This window comes from Chinchilla lanigera, unplaced genomic scaffold (assembly GCF_000276665.1).
Source record: "Chinchilla lanigera isolate Chin_1 unplaced genomic scaffold, ChiLan1.0 scaffold00003, whole genome shotgun sequence".
NCBI classification, from domain to species: Eukaryota; Metazoa; Chordata; class Mammalia; order Rodentia; family Chinchillidae; genus Chinchilla; species Chinchilla lanigera.
This window is the reverse complement of record NW_004955404.1, coordinates 22662256-22674096: the sequence shown is the minus strand read 5'-3', so window position 1 is coordinate 22674096 and position 11841 is coordinate 22662256.

The window sequence follows — 11841 nt, the reverse complement described above, 5'->3', positions numbered from 1 at the left end:
GTATAATTAAAATATATAGTTTGAACAAACATGTTTCTGTATGCTACAGCAAAGGATGAAACGATCACAGAAATACAGAAACACAGAGAAGGAGTGATTATAAGTGCTAGAAACATGACCAGTTACGATTTAGTTACAGTACTACGAAGTGAATGATTTTGTGTGTTAGGAAATTAGTAAACACAGGAAAAATTGGAAATGCTAGAACTGTGCAGCATAAAATTAAGAAATCAGCAGGTAATATCATAACATTAGTCTTGAGAAGCCCAGATGACACAGCAGAAAGAGTTCAATATTTGACAGAGAAAAGGGTATCGCAGTAATACAAGTGAAAAATATTAAAATATGTACAATCCAAGTTAGAGAAACAGACAAAGGGTGAGGAAAGTTTTGAGACCCACATAATCATAAAATCACTGACTGCAGATATTCTGTGCTCACAGGCCTTGTTCTAGCTCCTTGCATTTCCTTGACTTAAGGAATCTCAGACCACCAAGCAGCTGGCCTGGCGCCCAAGGAGAAGTGAATGACAGAGATTTTGAGGCTTCTCTGCAGCTTTTCTTCCTTGGCACCGGCTACCAAGTTTGTAGCCTCTCGATGAGTCCCACAGCTGTGGTCTGCTCTCCACTCTCTGAACGCAGCTCCTTTTCTGCTTCAGTACAGCCTACTGTGTTAAAAACGCATGTTGAAATGTACTCCAGAACAAAGGGCCAAGTGAAGGGGAGACTAGTGCTCCACCCACCCTGGAGGATTTTAGTTTGGCCTTGATTTCCACCAAATGTCTACAATTATCATTTTTTTTATCTTTTTAAAATTTATTTTTAAAATTAAGTTTATTGGTACATTTTAGATATATATAATGATCATATTCATCATAGGGAATTTGTACCCGTACATGATATATTTTGATTCCTCTTTTTTTCTCAACCCCCTCTCCTCCCTTACACCCCACCTCCCTCCCCTTTCCATTTTATCCATTTTATCCCTTGACAAATCATTCATTTTCCTTTCCTTTCCTTCTTTCTGCCCTTGTATTTGGTTCCCTCATTCCTCTTGGACAATTTCTTCCCATTTCACAATATCTAGCACACATCTTGTATCATTTTAGAAATGATATTTCCATTATATTTTTAACATGAGATAAATATTCTACCAATTTCTACAATGAATTGGTCTGAAAGGTTAAGGCACTTTTACAAATAATACTATAGGTGTTGTGCATGGCATGAGGTCCTGCAGAGAAGAGTGAACGTGGAGAGCTGGTCTGTGTGCAGTAGCCCCATCAGCTGGTTCACCGTTTGTGGTTTTACTCAACAATCATCAAGGAAAAAATCCAGGAGGCTAAGTGCAGTACAATAAAACATTCTGAAAGAGAGAATAGGATTGAACAGAGAGGAAGGAGGAGGAAGGCAGACAGAGATCATGAGACACATCATTTCCCAAAATTTACTACAGTGTATTTAAATAGTGCAATAGTCTTAGTTGTCTCCTCCCTTTTTTCTTTCCTCTTTCCCTCCTTTCCTCCTTTCTTTCTTTCTGTCCCTTGTTTTCTTTCTGTCTGTCTTTTGCTGAGCTGAGTGGTTGGACTCAGGGCCTAGGGCATGCTGAGCAATTTCTCTACCCTGAGCTGTGTCTCTAGCCCTAGTTATTTTTGTTACTCTCTTACTGTGTGAGTCAGATCAGGTAGGTTGTCAATCTCACTGGCTTGGATTATACAAAGGGAACTAGAAAACAACACTTTGATATCTTTAACATATTCCTCACAAAGAAAAAGTGACTACTGAATTTTTCATGCATTACCTTTAAGCAATCATATAAAGATACAACTGTTAAGCAATGTTGTAGTCAGGGTTCATAAAGGAAACTATGAATACAGGACATAATTTATAGTATTATTTAATAATATTTACCCAAAGAGTCAAATGAAAGGGTGTGGGAGATCTGTCCACATGCCAGAGACCCAGAGTCTGGCTGAGAGCCTGAATTTCACAGTGAAGTCCTGCATGAGCCCAGCTGGAGGCTTAGAGCCCACCACCACGTCTCATGCAAGTTTGCATCAAGGATTTTCACTGGGAAGATCCAAAGGTCCGTGGTGGAAACTAGAGTCTGTGCCAGTAGGATAAATGATGTGTGCCAGCAGCCTGAGGGATTTACACTGAAATCAGGAAGAGATGCTCAAGGTAAGGACCAGAGCTCCCCTGAAAAAAGCAGCAGCCATCCTCAGCAGCAGCGAGGACTAGAACCCCTCCAATGATGCAAGCAGCTGAATTCATATCAGAAAACCAGCGTGCCAAGCTTCTCCAGGAGAATCAACAGCACACCATCTTCGCCTCCAGTTCTCCTTTTATGCTGTTAGCCACAGTCCTCAAGTGAGCCATCCATACTCAGAACCATGCTAATTCAATTCTGCTGGGTGTTCTGAGTTGACCATTAGTTAATACACCACAGGCAACATTATTTTTTTCTATTTATGAAGTTACATCTCACAGATCTATCATGACTAATTTGCTAAATTCCTTCTGGCTTTTAAAATGCCCTCTTATGGCCATTATCATACCCTTTGCATTTCTCGAGTCTCATTTGTACAGAATAATATTGGGTTTTTCAAATTTTCCCTTTATTCCTCTGGCTGTAATTGATGCCTGATTCTTTAATAAAGACATTCCTCACACACATTGCTCTAATAAAGGAAGCTTTATTTTTTTCACTGTGTACCTGCTATTAGGGGACAACATTTTGGGCAAAAAGAAATACTTCATGTTCTTCACTCTCACTGTTAAGTGAATTCTCATGCCGCCTCTGTGGAAATACCCATCTTTGTGTCTCTCAGCTTTAAAACCTAACATTCACTAATGCGCTGCTTGGTCTAATCTGTTGGGAGACATCCTACAAAGCATTTGCAAAGATTCATCTCCTGCTCAGCTTTCTTGTTGCCAAGTTGTCACCCTCTCCAATCCTGATGACTGGACTCTTCCCATAAGCTAGGTTCTCAGTTCCTTGATATCTTCTCATTAATTATCCACCTTATATTAAGCTTTCACATCTCAGATCTCACCCTACACAAAAACGTTTTACCTCTATTAGTCTCGATTCCGTGGCTTACCCTCGGTTCATAAACTAATATATTTTAGTTTAACCTCTGTCTAATCTTGAAAATTCTCATATTCCTTAAACATCAATACTTGCAAAACCCTACCATGCTTACATCCTTTCTGGATAAATTTATGTATGCATTTCCTTGTTTAAAGTTTGCAATCCTTCATAATTTTCACTGTTGGTATACATCTCCATGCTACTTTGACTTCTTTAACCCTCTTTTATACTAATGTTACATTACTGCAAGGTCAGATTATTCTTTCCCCACCATACTGCCCATCCTTGTGTCTGGGTATTAAACAGACTTAAAAGAATGTGCTGGGTGGTCTCAACCCACATTTGCATCACTGCCTTGACTTCAGCTCACTCTGCCTTAGCAATCATATTCTATTTTTACTTAATTACTATATCACTCTCTTCTATGATTCTTTTTTCAAACATTTCCTTCCCTTTTTAAGGTTCCAGGAACTTCCTTTGTTTTCATATTTTGGCTGAAGACAGTATTCTTTATTGTGGTAAGAGAATGTCATACACTGATTATCTTCATTATTTTTAAGGGCAAAATTCTTTAGTGTTAGGTGCACTTAAATTGAAATGTTTGGTTTAAAATTAATTTAAACTACTTCAAATACCCAAATATGCCTAGTGCCTCTCACATTGTACCAGGCAGATCTCCCTGTCTACACAATCTTACCAATATATTTTATATATAGCAAAGTTCATCCTTCTCAATGTTTCAGCCCAATGGTACTAATAATTTTACTGAATAATGAAGCTGTCTTGATAAATGAGTGCTAGTTTCTTTCCATTGCCCAGTGACAGTCCTCACCCTTGTTTATAACCACAGCAAGTCGAGCCCCAGGAACCACGGATCTACGGTCTGCATTCACATGGAATTATACAGTGCAGACAATGTATACAGTGCTTGGCTTCTTTTTTGCATATTGAGGATTTTGTTTTAACTGTCATACATTATTAGCTGATTCTCTTGTTCTTAAAGAATCCATTATATCACATTTACCTCTCCATTTACCCATTGATGGATATTCTGTTTTTTCCACATTTTGGGTATAGCAACAATGCTTCTATGAACATCCACACATAAGACTTTATGCTTTATTTCTGTTAGGTAAATACAAAGGGTTGGAACTGCTGTGTGTGGGTTGTGTGTAGTTTTCTGCTTAATTCTTGAAGAAACTGAAAGTTTAACATATTTTGCTGTGCCATTTTACATTCTCTCCAGCAGTGCAAGAGGGTTCCTGTTTTTCTATATCTTCATCAACATAACAGTTTTGTCTGTCTTAATTACTGTGGCCATGCTAATGCTTACAATATGGTATCTTATTATAGTTTTTATTTGTATTACACTATTGATTAATGATATTAAATATATTTCTGTGTTCTTATTAGTGGTCTCCGTATCTTCATTGTTGAAACTTCTGTTCATCTCATTTCTTAATTTTGATCATACTTTTTACCTCATAATTGAGATGTAAAAGGCTTTTTATTAATGTATATTTAACAAAATTTTATTTTTTAATGTTTTCCTGCTTATTTCTGTTTCATTTGATCCTTTCAGTAACTTTCTCTGGACTTGATGTTTAAAATTTCAGTCACCCTACTACTGGCTAACACTATTTGTTCTTTATTAATTTATCAGTATTTTAAATCATCTGTTAAAACAGATTCCACTTAGTTTAATTTTTTCACCCTACTAGAATGTAAAGTGCACAAGAAAATACTTTTATCTATTTTTATTTTTCTGTACTCTGTCCTAATCTTTAATTATAATCTAACTATAATCTCAAATTATAGTTTGAATAAAAAGCACTTTAAAATTTATGTCCAATGAATCCTCAAATAATAATTTTTCAGTTTTTTATTATGAAATAATAAAGCTTTCAGGTTTTTAATCTATAAAATTGAGGTGTTTAGTGCATTTTAAGGAAATGGAAAATGGAAATGGAAATAGGACTATTTATAAAACATATTTTTATCTGTAAAATCATATAAGTAGTCCAAGTAATTTTGTTATGTTCTTGCTTTTTAAGCTGTCTTTTTATAACTAGATAAAAATTGATCAATAATCTGTAATATGCACACCTATGAACTTTTGTCATCTTTAGAAAAATTAGTATTGTATTCTTATCTCACATTTAGTTTTACTACTAAATCAATCTTGAGTTTGTTTTTAGCTTCCTGTCTACTTAAGTTTAGAACTAATCTATTACGAGCTGTCGAAGTTTCTTCTCTGGATCCAAAAATAACCTGATACGTAATGCTTTTATACATTAGCTGTATAATCTTCTTCATAAAGTGGGCACAACACTTATACTTTACATTTCCTATAAAATGTTTCTTAGTGAAGAATTTTAATTAAGAAAAGAATTGGCTCTCATTCAAATATACCAGAAGCTCACCTACAATACTTTAGCATCTATAAAAATTAAATAATTTGTCAGATTCTGATTTTTATATAATGGGTATAAAAATACGTGTTTTAAAAATTTAACCATAATAGGTTGAATAATCATTTAAATAATCCTAATCACTTTACCAATTATGTCTTTTCCTTATATGTAGAATTTGAAAAGAATACGTGGGATTTTCTTCCTGCGAATTATTTTTTCTTTTTACTTCATAAATGTACATAAGGCACTTGGACTTCTTCTGTGTTTATCTTTGCACATAAAAGCATAGATTAAAAATAATTTTTATTTAACATATTTCACCTAGTATTGGGAAATTAGAGTAAATCATAGATGCTTGGTATATCTTACATTTAAAGTGTTATGCAAATGCAGATTATATATTTATCTTTGTATAGATTAAAGCATAAATTTTACAGAATAATTACAGAAAAATGTAGGCTGTGAGATATATTTATTTATTTATTTATTTATTTATTTATTGGTTTTTCTCCGGTACCGGGAACCGAACTCACGACCTTGCGCTTGTCAGGCAGGCACTTTTGCCACTGAGCTAAATCCCCAGCCCTGAATAAATGACAAATGTATTCAATGTATCTGAAATTGTTATTGAAATTGTATAAATATATTAGGTGTTTTGTTTACATTATATTGTAAATAATCTAAAAATCATGACAGTATATGTTACAAGTTTAGAAGACAAATGAGGACTCTATATCAATTTTAAATATCCAATTAAAACACTTCTAGATTTTGTTCAAATTTGTTTATTTGCAGGAAAAAGGTGTCATGAGGTGTTTTATGATTCCTGTATTAAATTTTAATAGGACACATTAGACAGCTAAAAGAATTTTCAGAATTTCATAATGTTTACTATTCAGAACATTTACTACATTATTGGTTTGATGAATGATCACTTAAAATACACCGGCTCTTTCAATTCACATAAATGATATTTACTGTGAAAAAAGTGGATCAGGTTTTATGGTATTCGCTCAGTTTTCCTGCAATAGTGTTTCCTATCCACATTGAGAGAGAGAGTGATATGCATTGTAGTAGACAGGGAAGGCAGTTCCTTAAATTACATGATGATAACCATTAAGACTGAGTATTAGAAAAATATTTGAATGTTTTGTATGACCTGTATATGTAATTTCTCTTAATCAATTGTTTTTTAATCTAATATTTGTCATACATCCTCAATATCACATGTTCTTAGTGTATGTAACTAAAATACTCCCCATGCCATAAAGATGAGAAACCCCTTACTTTTATAACATAGGTTGGTAGCACACGTTTCAGTGCATGTTTGCAAATTTTAAACTTGAATTTAATTTGTTGGTTAATTAACAAATCATTTTTATACTATATCACATTTACAACAATAATCATCCAGTTTCCTAAATCTATACCTCCTTTTTTGTACATTTGTAGTAAAATATATTAGATACTTCATATTTCTCATACTTAATTAAAAATGGTAAAATGATTTATCATAATATTTACTCAAATGTTGCAATATAGTGAAGATAATTTTAAAATCCTAAAACAGAATATTAATCTAAGAAGGTTATATTACTTATTACCCATTTAAGAATAACCAAAGTCATAAAAATGAATTATATGTGATTAGAGAACTACAATTTATATTTTAATTAAATATTGTTCTATAAGTCTGCATCCCCCCACCCCCACCCCCCGGTACCAGGAGCCGAACTCACGACCTTGCACTTGCCAGGCAGGCACTTTGCTGTTGAGCTAAATTCCCCAGCCACTAAGTCTGCATATTTAAAAGCATAAAATGGTGTTATAGCTATGAAAACTACAGCTTTCTTGGAGAAAAAATGCTGGTGAAATTACCTGATGTGATTTTTTCTAAATATTATACTCCTTAATTAAAACTGTTTACCAGAACTTCCTAAATTCCTAGACAATAAACACACACACAGACACAGATGCATACACACACACACACACACAGAGCAATATACAGTCACTGCTGTCCAAACCTACTTACACGATTCTCTTGTGAATGGTTTACTACTTTTCATATAAATATATAGCCATATATATATGCATGAAGTGTTTCCAAAAATATTCTCATGAATATATTTTTAATTAGTCATTACATAATAACTGCATATTAATTTTCATAATTATATTAGTGATTCATTTTGTACATTGCCTTTCTCAAAAAGATTATGCTTAATATTTTATAATAATTTAAATAGACAAATTTTATTATCCTAACAAAACAATAAAACACTTAAAATAATGACTGAATTTTAACCATAGAGAATTCCAAAAATATAGAGTACTATCAAAATAGTTCTGTGCAACTATATGTTAAAGTTTAAAGAAATTTACAAACTGTTAATTACAAAAAAAGAGCCAGGTTTCATAAAACTGTTTCAGTGTGAAAATGATTTGAGATCATCTTTAGGGGGCAGCATCTAACTAGGGAAAGGAGTATTTAAGTTCTAAGCAGAAGTTTGGCTACACATTACAATAGTTATATCTTGTAATCAAAAGTTGATGGCTTGTAAAATATCACTTCACAATTCGCATTGTCAAAGTAGCTAAGTAACAGCATCTGATGATAACCTAAATTTACAATCTAGTTGAGATTTACACTTCATTTTATATCACCAGCTGTTAAATTCATATGCATTTTGTCAATGTTTAAGCGCAATGGAACACATTTTCCTTTCTCCGAGTGTGGTGATGTAGAAAGCCATCATCTAGGCTTTGTAAAAAGGGGAGGAGAAAGAATGAATTGACCACATTTAATTTTAATCACATAACAAAAATTAAAAGAAACAAGAAAAAGTAATAAAATAAACCTACAGTATGTTTGATGTTTTTTAAACAATTACGTGACAATATAGCTTTGAAACATGGATCAGAGAATATTTTAATCTATATTACTTGACTTAAAAAGAGAAAAGTTGAGAGTTAAAATCACTTTGAATTATTTTGAATAATTAGTAATCAAGCATACTCACACAAGCGAAAAACTATTCCATCACTCCATTAATCCATATAGAAAAGTCCTACTCTGCACACAATTACTACTTTTAGAAATCTTTGTTATAACAATTATATCTAATCTTTACATAGCCAATAAGAAACGTTTTAGTGTTAAACTTTGCAAACTTCTAAGGAACAGTTAGTGTATCTCAGAAATTGTATAAACTGGACTTTAACAATATTAGTGTTTAAATTAGAGCTTGAAAATTGAAGACTGAGTATATCATTGATTGTTTCTTTAAAAATGAATTACTTCTCCATATACTTAATAACCATCAGTGGATTATCTTCATAGTAAGTCTTTCAGAAACTTAGGTATTCAGCAGGTGTTTATTGAGCATCTACTTGTAGACAGGAAGAATACAATGTTTCTCCAAACTCTGTATTCTAGTTTTTTTTTCCTCCCTCAGCTTATATTAAATCCCTTCATATCATTTTCACCTTTAGGAAGTGTGTCAGTAGTGGTAGTGACAAGGAGGTACTAAAGAATGTAAGTTTAAAATCACCTTAATCTTATCAAAATTAAACAGTAATATACCTTTAGAACAGTGCAATTAGTTATACTCATATAGTCTCTAGCATTTGACGCTTAATTTGGGATAGTGTGACATTTTGTTCTGGAACGGTTTATATTTAGGTAATATACAAAAAACCACCTAAACCAAAATTGTATTTAAAACCTTGAGTGAATTTTTAAAATGCTATAAATGTGTCTCCATGATTCTAAACAATTCTAAATATACATTTATTTGATTGTTAGAAAGTATTAATATATTGAATATATACAGTCAGCACAATAGCTTTATGAGAATATATTTTTCCATTTTCAATATAATTTTCAAATATATCGTTATTACCATCTTGTCTAATTAGTACTACTTAGAGTACTTAGTACAGTACTGAGCTTTAAAAACAGACCATAGGGAGACGAGCCCTTTGGATGTAGCACTTTGCATTCATCCAAGTACAGACTTGTATAAAAACTAAAATGAAAAGAAGGAAGGTTTCATTTAGACATTTTTCCTCTTTGAAAAAGCCAAAACCTAGGCTTTGGCAGGTTCTCAAATATTATTAATAGACCATAAAATGCAGATAAGCCTTTATGCTGTCAAAGTATCAATTTTAATGCTTGGCATGGAAAATTCAATGTGAAACTTGAATTTGAATTACACTATCTATAATCAAAATGTTAAAAATGTGCAGCGATATCCTTCAGTTATATCTTACATTGGTGTCAAATAAGTATCTCTCTAAATTATAATGTAGTTACTTTTTGGCATGTGAATGAAATTTAAATCAGAACAGAAATAGATGTCAGTTTGTGCCCTTATACTTCTCTGCAAGACTGCTTTATTTCTTGTCATGTTATTATTAAATAATATCAATTATCTTGAATGACTTATCATGTCATTAAGTTTTGGGTTGCAACACTTAAACTTCTATGATTAGATGCCCTAAGTAGGTAAAAATCACTTCAAAATATTATTTATATAGACTGAAAAAATGACTTTTCAAAGTGTTAAATGTAAAATGTAAAAATCTGTATATTATCTGTATGACTATATTGGTCTTAATTTTAGTTTCTTCCTATTAATTCATCAGTATCATACAAGTTCTTTTTTCCACACTCTTTGTATAACGTCCTTTTATTTTTCCAAAGACTATTTCCCATGCAAGAAAAAGTCATGTGTATTACAGGTATATTTAAAATACGAAAGTTAATTTTTTTCATTCCATTCTCATATGTTTTATTTTTCCTATCAGACATTCCATAATTCTGAACATTCAAAAAGCAGGCAAGTGTGTTATTCACATTTCCTTAGCTGGGACAAAATGACAGATAGACATAGTTTAAAAGAGAAATTGTTTAGTTTCGCTAACAGTTTCAGAGATCTCAGTCCATGGTTCCCTGGCATTAAGGCAGCAATGTCTTGGTAGAAAGACATGGTGGAGGAAAGCTGCTCAGTTTATGGCAGACAGAAAACAGACTAAGCAGGTACGAACCAGAGATAAAGGAAAGGACTGGGGGCAAGAATGTATCATTATAAGTCATATCACCAGCTATCTATTTCCTCCAATCAGGCCTTACCTTGTAACTGCACATATTCTATGAATTAATCAGTGGTTATCTATTGATGAATTCAACACATCCATCATCAAATCACCTTTCCAGAGCCCCATCTCTGTACACAAGTCTTTTGGTTGATGCTTTTGACCCAAACCACAAAAGTGGGTACATGCTAGATTTTGAAAAGGAAAGATAGAGAGTAAATTTAGGATGGAAAGTTGGAGATGCAAAAGTTATTTTTTAAGTGGTATGAATATAAATCATAACAATTTGAAAGGTAAGGAAAATTACTTGTCAAAAATATACATCGTTTACTTTAAATAGCCTATAAAGATCATTTTAAAACTTTAAACTAAAACAAACAAAAACGCCAAGAAGTTATCTCTGTATTCTTAGTCTTTGACATCATGATTGTATTACAGACACTGAAATTAGATTGAAATCTACAGACACTCAGAGAGAGAGATCAGGCCCTTGAGGGAGTCAAGGCAGAGAGTGAAATACACCAAGATGTGTCTGAATATGAATCTGAAGGGGTCCAGGCCTCCAGATGGAGACACAATAGCCAGGCCTGCGAGGCTCCCTAAAGGTAAATAGCAACTTGAGGTCACACTTAATTAGCATCTTTGTTTCAGGGAGCTCAATTTGACATCAGTGCATATGTTGGTGACCAGAACATCTGTACTCATGATTCCATTCTTTCCAGGAATGTCTTTGTTCTTTCCATATACTCTTGATATGTGATCTATTTCCCAATTGGATCATCATTAGCTAAGTGACTGTACCTATAATCCTATAAGTTGATTGTAGTTTGACCCATGTTGTATCTACTTTGTGATTTTGCTATATAAAATACCAAGGAGCCTCTGTGATCATCCATTCAGAACCTCTTATGGAAATCTAGGAGCTATTCTTCTCCTTATTTCAAGTAAAGCTCCCCTAACTTCGTCATTTAACTTGCAGTGCTCTTCAATGTTCTGAGGCCATGAACTTGGCACATATGTCACCTAACAGGTTGGAAGTTATTTTCCCCATAGCAGTTGAACTGGTGATAGAGTCTACAATGAACTCTGGATACACTTTGGTTGCCACTGTGTGTATTCTAGTCCTCTGTATAACTCAAAGGCTAGAGGGATATGAACAAGAAGCAAAGAAATTTCTATACATTCTTTAATTTGTAATCTTTTCTTCTAGTTACCACCCACATGTCTCAATTTA